This window comes from Thamnophis sirtalis, unplaced genomic scaffold (genome assembly GCF_051295495.1).
Source record: "Thamnophis sirtalis isolate CommonGarterSnake01/CBP01778 unplaced genomic scaffold, rThaSir2_p1.2 scaffold_14, whole genome shotgun sequence".
Taxonomy (NCBI): domain Eukaryota; kingdom Metazoa; phylum Chordata; class Lepidosauria; order Squamata; family Natricidae; genus Thamnophis; species Thamnophis sirtalis.
Window position 1 is genome coordinate 20,357,609 of NW_028261394.1, and position 12,749 is coordinate 20,370,357.

Consider the following 12,749-nt stretch of genomic DNA (forward strand, 5'->3'; position numbering starts at 1 on the left):
TTTCTCAGTGATGTGCACCCTAATTTAAATATTCATGTGATGATTATTCCAAAGCCACCATTGGCTAAATTCCTATAAATCCTTGTTTTACAGCCTGGCTTTCCCTGGATATATTACCCTGTATGCCTGGGAATCTGGGAAGTCATTGTTCCAATACTTCTAGGAAATGCCCATTTAGAAATCTGACACAAGGAAAGAAAATGGTTTGATCATAAAAATGTTCTCCGGTGATTCTAATGCCTTTAGAAGTAATTACAAAATGCACTATTTTAGGAGAGGTATTTGAATGCCTATTTTCATGTTTACAGGCATCATTGATACTCAAATATAAGCAGATAAAATCTCTTGGTGAACTGAAAAGCCTTTCACAAATTTACTCCTCCCTCCTTTCCATTTCCATCCCCACTCAGATAAGGCCCCATGGAGCAGCCCCTGGCCGGAATTCAGGTAGTCCTGCTGGCCCCCTTCTGGCACTCATGGCTGCCTTTCCTCCAAGCTCCCAGACAGGCGCTGGCGCAGCCTGTGCAGTTTCACTCTCTGTGAAAACATCCTCTTAGCTTGCTTCTCGTGGTCACTGTTACTTTGCTGATTGTTAGATATCCAGAGTTGTGTGTTGATAGTCAGCCATATACATTTATAGTCGTGCTTTCCAGCCTTGGCAATTTCAAGATGTGTGGACTTCAACTCCCAGTATGGCTAATGCTGTCTCATAAGGGTGCCACGGCTGAAAAACATTGTTCTATTGAATGAATAATTGCATGGGTAAGCAAATACATGTAGAGTGTATATGTTGGGGGTGGGGAGATGATTTAAGAGAAAGGACAAGATCTGCCAACCATTTTCCCCATGAAATAGAAATACAGGAGTGGGCTCTAGTTTGCTGACCTGGCCAGTCGGCAACCTACAACTGCAGCCAACTGAGACACCGGCAGAGGTAGGCTTGTTGCCCTGGAGACAGAAGCCACTTATAGCCAGGTTGGTGAGTCAGCTGTTGGCAGGATTAGCAATGTCCCCTCCATGAAGCAATACCTGGCATTTCCTAGAGAGGCAGGACAATCTAGAAGGCAGGCGTTCTGGTACTCAAGACAATCACCTGTTCCCCATCTGTGCTCATTCCCTGCCCCAGGGGAAGGGCCCACTGTGCTCCATTTTGCCCATAGAGGCTGGGACACCCTGGGCTCTCAAGTAGGATAGTCTGAAAAGTGCCAGGCAGGGGCCCAGTTTAGGAACCCAATGCTCCCTGTTTTTTCTGGCTTTTCACTTTCCTTACTGCAAAAATGACTGAGAAGATTCCAGTTTAATTAAACAGAAACTGAAAGAATTGTGGATATAGTTGGCAATGCTAATCAGGCCAGCAGAGACCCACTTTACCATCAGTTGTAGTGGGCTACATCTAGACATCTATGGGTGTGAAGTGCTTCCACTGGGCTATCACTGACTCCCATGAGAGTTGCCCCTCTGCTCCCACCCCCAGGATAGGCAGTGGGATCTGTTCTGAAAACCTGCAAAGATACTTCTTGGCCTCCAAGGGGACCTGTTTGGTAACCCTTCCTTCATTACCTGACCAGGACCACCAAACCTTCCTACCTGTCCCAAAGTTGGGGACCCAATGAAAGGGGCAAGAAAGGGTCAGGCCCCACTGTTGCTGCTTGTCACTCTGCCTCTGGCACACAGAAGGTCACCCAAGCAAGACATAAAGCAGACTCCATCCCCTCTTTACGGCTTCCTTGACCAGGGCATGCTGCCCACCTGCTCTTGTTCCATCCCTCAAAGGGAGACCTATTCATCCTAGTTGGTCTCCTGGGCACTAGATTCTTCTGGGATTCTCCTTCAAGGATCTGGCTGATATACTGCAGTTACTCAAGAAAAGATAGGACTCCAACTCCAGTCAGCCCAAACTAGCACAATTAACATCAGGAATGGTGGAAGTTCCTAACTTGGACTCAGCAAAAATGCCTTCACCTATCTTCCTGATACTGTTCCCTCTAAGGTGCGCGGCTGCGCGGCTGTGCATGTGGCAAGAAAACACCGCACAGCCGTTTCTAACTACCGCGCAGTGATTTCTGTCACAGGCTCCGGAAGCTGAGGGGCCTCAGAAAATCTAGGGTTAGCACGGGTGCGGGGACAGTGGCAGGAGCTTACACGGCACAGCTGGTCTCCTAGGACCTCCTAGGCGCCGGCTGCGCCGCTCATTACCGTCAGTCGGCCCATGTTCAGCAAAGCAAATGCGGGGAAGTCCTTTGCAGGCGGCTAGAACTGGCCGCCCACAAAGGACCTCCCCAGACTTGTTTTGATGAGCATGGAGCGACTGTCGGTAGTTTGTGCCGGCCGCAGCCGCTCAAACTAGCATCAGTCGGCCCATGTTCAGCAAAGCAAGCCCGGGGAGATCCTTTGTGAGCGGCCAATCATAGCTGCTTGCGCCCGGCGCTGTGACTGAGGTGAACCCCCAAAGCCCCTGCTGCCATCAGAATATCTGCTGCTGCCTCCTCCAACAGCACTGCCGGATTTGCGGCCCAATGCTGCAGTTGAGGTGAAGCCGCCAAAGCTCCCGTCAGCACCCCCACCCATGGCAGTGGTGCCTCTCCATCCATGTGGAGCACCTGAGCTGGCCCACGCATTATCCCTCCCCCTTCCTCTGTGGGAAATTATCATCCAGCCCTCTCCCAGAAAAATGAAATATCCTAGGAAATATTGAAAAGGCAGAATATTTCTCTGGATGTGAAAAGAAAGAAACATGCTTTAAAAGACAGAATAGTTGCCTGTAGCTTCCTGCCCATCCACACTTTGTCAATAGGCCATTGAGAAGGCCAGGCTAGCCCACTTTACATAATAAAGACTTCTCCATTGCAGCTGCAGGGGGAAGGGATATTACTCAACTCTCCACATGGCATCTGAAAACTCATCTATACCTGGATTCAAAACAGCCTAGAGAGTAGCCTCCTGCATGGCACCATGGGAATCTGACAACCAATCAGAATACATTTCTTACACAGGAACAGGAAACAGAGAGGTGGGATTAAACAGGGTATAAAAAGCCTAGCAAGCCCCTTCCTCAGCCCTTCTCTCTTCTTCTCCACCAACATTGAAGCATGTGATCACCCTTTTCTGTTCAGGGCTCAAGCCATGTGGCCCTGTCCAACAATAAACCATCTTTCCAAGCAGTCTCCATGTCTCCAGTGTCTTTTCCCCCACTTGGAGCTGAACCCAGAAGGACATTTCTTTCAACACCTCCTCTGCTGTGCTTTTGAGGACCCATGAGGCCGCAGGAGCTAGTAGAAAGGTGGCAGAGGGGGCGGGAGCAGGAAAAAAAGGCCTCATGGCTTCTCAAAAGCACAGCAGAGGTGGAGGCGGCGGCAGGGGTAACCCGGGGCCCAGCTGAGGTGCTCTGAGTGGAGGGGGAGGCACCGCTGCCACTCCCATGGGCGGGGGCGCCAGTGGGAGCTTTGGCGGCTTCACCTCAGCTGCAGCGCTGGGCAGCAAATGTGGTGGTGCTGTTGGAGGAGGAGGAGGCGGCAGCAGCAGTTATTCTAGTGGCGGCAGGGGCTCGTTGGCATCTTCAGCGGCAGCCCTGCCCCCTGTGAAAAAAAACGAAGATGGAGCAGATCCACGCAGATGACGTCGCCGCAACATGACTGGAGGAGGAATTCTGGGAGTTGAAGTCCACAAGTCTTAAAGCAGAAGTCCACAAGTCTTAAAGCAGAAGGATATTTCTTTCAACAATTGGCGACCCACAGATGGGACTCCAAGCTAGCCTAACAAATGGATATGGCCCAGGTAAGCCTCCCATGCCGGCACAGACCACATTGAGTCTGTGGGTGGACTTTATCTTGGCCTTAACCATTGGATCTAGGTTTTAAAGGGGTTTTGAGTTTGAGCTCAAAGGCTGCCTGGAAAGAAGGTGAGTACCTCTAAATTTTAATTCTCTAAAATGTAATTTAAAGTATGGCAAAGCATGGGAAATTTGTGTATGTGTGCATGTGTGGGATCCTTCTCCTGATCACAGCTGGATCTTGGTTCCTCTGTGTGTTTTACCAAGAGAGCCTGGAAAGTATTAGGGTCCGGCCAGAGCACAGGACCTTCTGTTAGGGAAAGGAGAGTGTGTGTGAAAATGGAAATGAATGAAAATTTTGTTGTTGCTGCTGTTGTCCTGTGAAAGCAAAAAAAAAAAAAAAAAAGCAAAGGCCTATTGTGAGTGAAAAGAGTAGAGGTACCTGGTACTAAGTGCAAGAGGGTCCTAGGGTCCTCAAGGATCACCTTTTTTGATCCTAAACCCAGATGATTCCCCAAGAGAAACGGAGCAGTTCTCTCTCCATTTTTATATCATTGTTTGCTAGCGCACTATCGCAGTGCTCCGTACATTTTAACGTATGGTGAGTGCTTGGGGTGTGACTGTGTTGTATGTATGTACCCACTTTTTATTATATAGTTGTATTTGTGTTTTTTAAATTGTTGTGGGGGAGTGTCTGTTTGTATGAGTGTGTACGTCTGAGAAGGCTGGGACTATAACCGGGTACCTCCTACACTGAGTGCTTTGCAGAAGTGTTAGGGAGGCCTGGTTTAACCCCTAGCCTTAGAATGTATGGTTCGAAGGGCTTGCCAGGGATGTCAACTGCTGTAGGGGAGGGTGGGGGCCCTATGGACACAGGAGTGGGCCAGAGCATTACGGTCCTAACTGGGAGGGGCAGATATGGCGGGGACTTTAGAGCGAGCCATTACCGGGGAAGGAGGGTTCGCTATGTTACAGAGATCCTTCCTTCCGGCCCTATCAGTCCCACTCCAAGGCCAGATGGCACGAGTAGTCAGGGCCCTGGTCTCAGGCTGCTGTTGCTAAATGCCAGGTCTGTGGTTCACAAGGCTCCCCTCGTCCGGGACTTAATTTTAGATGAGGGGGCAGACCTGGCATGTATTACTGAAACCTGGCTGAGCCCGGAGGGAGGAGTTCTCATCACCGAGATGTGCCCAGAAGGTTTTCAGGTGCTTCACCAGCCACGACCCCAGGAAAGGGGTGGGGGAATGGCCGTTGTTATCCGAGAGTCTTTAGTTCCTCGTAGGACCCCTGCTCCGGAGCTTGTCGGGTGCGAGTCCTTGCTGGTGAGGTTGGACCCTGGGGGTCAAGTGGGCATGCTGCTAACGTACCTGCCTCCCAACAGCGTTGCAGCAGCCCTCCCCTCGCTCCTCGAGTCAGTAGCCGAGCTGGCAGTTGAGTTCCCCAGGCTTATGGTGCTGGGGGATTTCAACTTGCCTTCACTCGGTGAGCACTCTGATGGGGCGCAGGAGTTCATGGCTTCCATGACAGCCATGGGCTTGACCCAAGTAATTCGGGATCCGACTCACTCGGCGGGTCACACACTTGACCTCGTATTTCTCTTGGAGCAGTGGAGTTGTGATCTTGGTCTCAGGGGCATTGAGATCTTGCCCCTGTCATGGTCGGACCACTGCCTACTGAGGCTCGACTTTCGGAGGCCAATCCCCCACTGTAGGGAGGAGGAACCGACTAGGTGGTTCCACCCCAGGTGCCTTAAGGACCCTATGGGCTTTCAGACGGTGCTTGGTGTTATACCTGATACTCTCGCCCGCGATTCGGTCGGGACTCTGGTTGCTGCTTGGAACTCAGCAGCGGCAGGGGCCCTTAACCGGATTGCGCCTTTACAGCCGATCCGCGGCAGTGGATCCAGGAGGGCTCCTTGGTTCACTGAGGAACTCCGGGAGATGAAGCGTCAAAAGAGACGCCTAGAGCACTGCTGGAGATCCAGTAAGTCCGTGTCAGACCGAGCCTTATTAAAATCCTGCATCAGAGCCTACCTCCGGGCAATCCGGACGTCAAAAAGAACTCATATTGCCGCTCTGATAGCTTCCGCTGAGTCACGCCCAGCTGCCTTGTTTGGGATAGCCCGTTCCCTCCTTAAAGGGAGGGATACAGGCACTCCCTTACAAGGTAAGGCTGAGGAGTTCGGCCAATTTCTCGCGGATAAAGTGGCTCGGCTTCGGGCAAACCGGGACTCCAATTGCGCAGAGCCAGACGAGGTACCGGGGGAGGGTCTTGAGCGACATTGTTGGATTGATTTTCAGTCTGTTACCCCTGAGAAAGTGGACAAGGCCATCGGAGTAGTGAGTGCCTCCACTTGTGTACTGGACCCGTGTCCCTCCTGGCTGGTCGCGAACAGCAGGGAGGTGACACGGGGCTGGATCCAGGCGATAGTGACCGCGTCGCTCCGGGAAGGGTCCTTCCCCCCCCCCTTTAAAGGAGGTGGTGGTGAGACCCCTACTGAAGAGACCGTCCTTGGATTCAGCCGTTTTAAATAACTATCATCCAGTCTCCAACCTCCCCTTTGTTGGGAAGGTTGTTGAGAAAGTGGTGGCCTCTCAGCTCCGTCGGTCCTTGGAGGAAACCGATTATCTAGACTCCTTCCAATCTGGTTTCAGGCCTGGCTACAGCACGGAAACTGCTTTGGTCGCACTGACCGATGATCTCTGGAGAGCCAGAGACGGGGGCCGTGCCTCTGTTCTGGTTCTCCTGGACCTCTCAGCGGCCTTTGATACCATTGACCATGGTATCCTGCTGCGACGGTTGCGAGAGGTGGGGGTGGGAGGCACCGTCCTTCGGTGGTTCTCCTCCTACCTCTTGGGCAGGTCGCTGTCGGTGTTGGTTGGAGGACAGAGGTCGACCCCTAGGCCCCTTACTTATGGGGTGCCGCAGGGGTCCGTCCTGTCCCCCCTCCTGTTCAACATTTACATGAAGCTGCTGGGAGAGATCATCCGACGGCACGGGATAAGATACCACCAATATGCAGACGATACTCAATTGTATCTGTCCGCCCCGTGCCAGCTCAGTGAAGCAGTTGACGTGATGTGCCAGTGCCTGGAGGATGTGAGGGTCTGGATGGGGGTGAACAGGCTGGCTCTCAATCCTGACAAGACCAAGTGGCTTGTGTTTTTTCCTCCCACAAATTAGCTAAGTATTCCATCTCTCAGGCTGGGGGGGTGAAATTATATGCCCCTCAGATAGGGTTCACAATTTGGGAGTCCTCCTGGACCCACAGCTGACTTTAGATTACCATTTGTCGACTGTGACCAGGGGGGCATTTGCCCAGGTTCGCCTGATGCACCAATTGCGTCCCTACCTGAACCGGGAGAATCTTACAACAGTCACTCATGCCCTTGTGACCTCAAGACTGGACTACTGCAATGCGCTCTACATGGGGCAGCCCTTGAAGAGTGTTTGGAGACTTCAGCTGGTCCAGAATGCAGCCGCGCGAGCAATCGTGGGTACACCTCGGTACACTCACGTTACACCTATCCTCCGCGAGCTGCACTGGCTACCTATTGGTCTCCGGATACGCTTCAAGGTGCTAGTCATCACTTATAAAGCCCTACATGGTATTGGACCTGGGTACTTGAGAGACCGCCTTCTGCCGATTACCTCTCATAGACCCATTAGATCCCACAGATTAGGCCTCCTCCATATTCCATCTGCCAGCCAATGTCGGCTGGCGACCACTCAGAGGAGAGCCTTCTCTGTGGCTGCTCCGGCCCTTTGGAACGAGCTCTCCGTGGAGATTCGGACCCTCGCCACCCTTCGGGCCTTCCGGACGGCCGTGAAGACCTGGCTGTCCCAGCAAGCCTGGGGTTGAGTCCCCCCCCCCACTCGAATTTGCTGTGTCTGCTGTGTTTTTTAAACCGTCTGTATTGTCTGATTGTTTTGTCTTACTTTTTTGTAATTGTTCCCCTTCCCTTGGCTTTTGTTCAGCCGCCCTTAGTCCCTTCGGGGAATAGGGCGGCCTACAAATTGAATAAATTCCAATTCCAATTCCAAGAGGAAGGGACCGAATACTTCATGGGGGAATTGAAGTCCTTCCCAGAATCTTTTTTCCCCTGAAACTTACAGGGTGGGTGGTCACCCGGCTAAGCCAAAGTGAGCCCTGCATGTAATGGGACATGGGAAGCGTTAGTTCGCGAGTGCCACAAAAAAATGCCCTCAGAGATTTCCTTGAAGCCTGGGAAAGAAGGCAAGGAATCTATGTGGAAAATGGGCTTTGCTGAAAGATAATACAGGAAAACTAATTTGGCTACATAAAGGTACTTAAAAGAAAAGGGAAAAATGTTGGGGTTTCTTTTTTCTCTTGTCTGTTTGTCTCTTTGTCTTCTATGTAACCACGTAGTTTGTTTGTTAAGATTTGTGCCTTCCCTAATTTAACAGATTTGTGCTGGGAATGTAGGATGTGAAAACCTGAGAGTTCTTTTCCCCCCCTCTTATTTTCTCCTTGTCCTTGTGTAAATGTGTGCCTAAGTCTTTGTGCACCCTCAAGGTAATTGTAACTAAGATGTCTCCAATCCAAAAGACAAGGATTTTAAAGTGTTCAAAGAAAGAAAAGAGTAAACTGGCAGACATTGCCTCCGCTCAGTTTGTTCTCCCCCCAACACACAAAAAAACCCAGAGTACAGAGAAGTTTTTTTCCTTCCTTCCTTCCCTATACCTTAAAGTAACAACCCAGGAAATGTTTTAAGTTCATTTACAGGAAAATTTAATCCTTGCATTTGTGTGTTTAAATGATTTTACCTGTTTATTTCCTTCCTGAAGCATGTGAATCCAGACCCCATTTCTCATCTGTGATATCCCCATAATGTTACCAGTTTATCTGTTTAGTAACTGATGATTTGAAGACCCCTGGGTTTTTTTTTCCTAAAGGGTTATGGGTGCAAGGATCTTGTAACTTGACAGCTTTAACACTTGCATGCTTCAATGCCAGAGTGTCTGAGCCAACATGACTGGAGGAGGAATTCTGGGAGTTGAAGTCCACAAGTCTTAAAGCTGTCAGGTTTGAAGACCCCTGGGGTTTTTTTTTCTAAAAGGGTTAGGGGTGCAAGGATCTTGTAACAACAGCTTTAAGACTTGCATGCTTCAAATGCCAGACTTTCTGAGCCAACATTTTGGTTGCTAAGCAGGAGCGTTGTTAAGTGATACTGATATTATATAACATTTTTAATTAAGCGGGTACCTTGAATAAACATAACTTTGAGTTTCAAATAATACTGATTTCGTTGTTATCTTAGGTGACATCTGTGAAAAAAATTCAGGTGCTCAGGCATGAAAATGTGCCGCTCAAACACTATACTTTTCTGCTCACACTGAAAAAAAATTAGAGGGAACATTGCTTCCTGACAGATTCCTGGGAAGAGATGGGATGCAACTTTGGCAGCATCTCCCTAGGCTCCTCAGATGGACATTAACGTAGGACAAAAGAGGAAGGACGGTAGAAGCCGAGAACCAAATATGGGAGCCAAGGACTCTCAAGAAAGCAGAGTCCAAAGGAAGAAGCAAGTGGCCACGATGGAAACTCGGCGGTTCATGTTGCACTACCATGAACATGCCAGTAATAGAGGGTGCCCCTCAAACCTCATGTTTCCACATGGATGCACAGAATAGGGAGATGGGCAGGGAGAGTGAAAGAGGCAGGAATGAGAGTACGAGAGAGGCAGTCAGATAAGAGAGGAGAAGCACAAAACCACAGGTGGCCCTGGAAGACTTTGATGCTCTTCTGTCCTTTGATTTGGAAGAGGGAATTGAGGAGGCACTTGTCAAGTTTGCAGATAATGCAGAAGTGCAAGGAATAGCTCTTTGTTTAGGTGAAGCATGGGTAGAAAAATATCTAGAGTGATGAATGAATAGAATGGAATTGAACAGGGAGGAAATAAAACTTCATGTTTGCACAGGGAGAAAGTTAGGACATATGTAGATGTGAGAGGACCAGTTTTGCAGAGCCCAGCTGAAAGGGGTCAGAGCCCCCCTGAACACACAAGCTACGGGATGGTGCACTACTACCCCAAAGGCGAAAGATGACCTTGGGGTGCATTGATGCATTGAAGGGAAGAGCCTCTGTCAGGAAGGCTTTATCAGCTCCTACACTGAGCAGGCATTGGACTAGGACAGTGGTCACCACTTTCTTTAGTTTAGTTTAGTGTCACTGCACCTTGTACAACGAAATTAAATGCGATCTTCGGTTTACAATGACAGTTCAGGTTGTGGTTGTGAAGGAATCATGTGCAGTCCATTAAGCACATCATCAGGTGGTGGTTGGTTTCCTCATTGACTTGACTTATTGGAAGCTGGCAGTGAAGATCACAAGTTGTGATGATGTGAAAGCTGTAATCATTGTAACTGTGCCAGTTGCCAAGTGCCCCAATCATGATCCAGTGACTGTGGGATTTCAGGGACCACTAAATTCATAATTTTGTCCCGTGGACCTCTAATATGATTTTTAAAATAGTATTTAATGCAATATAAAAAATGCAAATACTTTTTCTGCTGACCACCAAAATTTTCTCGTGGACCACCAGTGCTCCATGGACCACTGGTTGGTGACCACTGGACTAGATGACCTCTATGGTCCTTTTATGAGTCAGCGAGCACTGATAGGATTCTCTTTCCTACTCTGCCACTGTTTTTACAAGGAGAATTTATGGCTTCCCATAAACATTTGGTGATTTTATCTGCTGGGCTTTATTGCTGTTGAGCCAATTGATCTAGGTAGCTGTGCAAAGACATTGGATGCTGGCTGCCTCACACAAACTGCACTCTGCAAATATGCCATTCTGTCCTCCAGATGTTCTGTTCCCTATGTCCTTTCCTGGTCATTTTGGACAGGTCATCTGTGGCTCTCAGATGCGGAAGGATCTCCAAGCCCTTTGGAATACAGGCATTTTCAGCTGCTTGAAAACGCCCGTTTCCCCGAGGTCTCTAAGTGGAAAATGCAGCCAGATTCTCTTTTCTTTGTAGATCTGAGGGGCAAAGCGCCCAGGGGGCTGGGGAGAGCTGGAGGACATCCTTACACCAGAAATGTCACATCTACCTCAAATACTGATCTACGGAGCACTGATATTGAGTACTGATGATGTTACCTAGTTTGGGTAATGAAACGTCTGCCCCAAGCTCCCCAAGCTCAAAGAGCACCAAGGACCCCCAAGTCCTCCATTCCCCCTCTTCATCCTTCTCCTCCACTCCCCAAAACCCCCATTCCCTCCTACGGTAGCACTGAAGATGTTACCTAGCTGGGTTATGAAACGTCTTCCAGAAAACAACTAAGGCTCAGAGAACACCAAGGACTCCTATCAAATACTGTATGTAGGAGGGAAGGACTGACAATTGGACCCTGTCTGTTTTTTGCAGACAGAAACCAACCCCCATGGCAGCAACAACCTGAAATTGCTAGGCTCTTGGTCACCAAAGAAAGTGGCCCTCCTAGCACTTTTGCTTCCGTCATGGAAAGGACTTCACTCAGGAGGGGGTCTGGTCAAGATGAAACCAAGAGGAGCAGAGCCACTGCTCAGCATCTTTCTTGGTTTCCATTGTCCTCCTTGGCTGCCTCAAAGTGTGTCAAAGCTTCAGGGCTTTCTATTTCGCTGAAATAGCTGAAGTTCAGCTACAGCACTTGACTGCAAAGCTGGTTAGTTCTAAGAGTTCCTTTCATTTAAAAAAATGAAGACATCCTACAAAACATCGAAAGGCGGCCCTGCTTTCCAAGGGGAGACGGAAGAACACTTGAGCAATCAGCCAATGAGGCACAATCATTTGGGCAGCTGGTGGCATTTGAACCTCTTCTTGGTGATGTTTCTTTAGGCCCATTTCAGAGCAGCTTCCCATGAAAGGTCATTTAGCCTTTGCACCAAGACCAGCCACCTTGGCTTGCTTACATAAAACAATGGAAATCTGATCCTCATAGAACAGGGGTCTCTAACTCAATTTCATTGAGGGCCGCATCAGGATTGGGTTTGACCTTGGAGGGCTGCGGAGGGCGCATGGCCAGCTGGACATCACTCGTGTCAGGGGCACCTGTGCTGGTCCAAGCGAAAACAGGGTCCTGAGCTCCATTTTTGGCTGCAACAGTTTCTTTGCAAACTTCTGCCAGCAAAAATGGTGCTCGTGAGAACTGTGCATGGCTCTCTCCATTTTCGCTGGCAGAGGCACTGCAGGCCAATCCTTCACTGTTTCCAGGGCAGCCCCGCGGGCCAGATCTAAGCACCCCAGGGGGCCGTATATGGCCCCTCCGGGCTTTAAATTTAACACCCCTGTCCTAGGAGTCAGTGTGTAATAAACGAGTGTTCCCTTCCCTTTTCCAAGAACCTGTTCCTGCTCTAGTGTCCTTAGTGCCTAATTCTGGAATCTTTAGCCAGAGATGCCCACTGCAGATATTTCATGGGATGGTGTCTTAAGAGCCAAGGTGGCGCAGTGGTTAAATGCAGCACTGCAGGCTACTGCTAGATCAGCAGGTCAGCGGTTCAAATCTCACCGGCTCAGGGTTGACTCAGCCTTCCATCCTTCCGAGGTGGGTAAAATGAGGACCCAGATTGTTGGGGGCAATATGCTGACTCTCTGTAAACCGCTTAGAGAGGCCTGAAAGGCCTATGAAGCGGTATATAAGTCTACTGCTATTGCTATTGCTATTACCCAACAAGCCAACTCTGGACACCTGGACATTCACTTAGCCTCTTTGCCAACTCACACAAAAGCTGGGTTAGCAGGCTGAGAATGCACCATTAACTGTTCGGAAAATACAACAGCTTCTGAAAGTGAAAATGCAGTTGCTGAGATTTCTGCAAGTCTTTCAAATAAATTTGGTCAACAAAGTCTCTACAAGATACCCGTTTGTGCTGGCTAAAAAGTGCTCGGCCCTTTACATTACCTGGAAAGCTACTGAGGCTGGAAGGCTGCTGCTCCACATCTCTCCAGAATCAGCCTCAAGCACAGCAGCCAG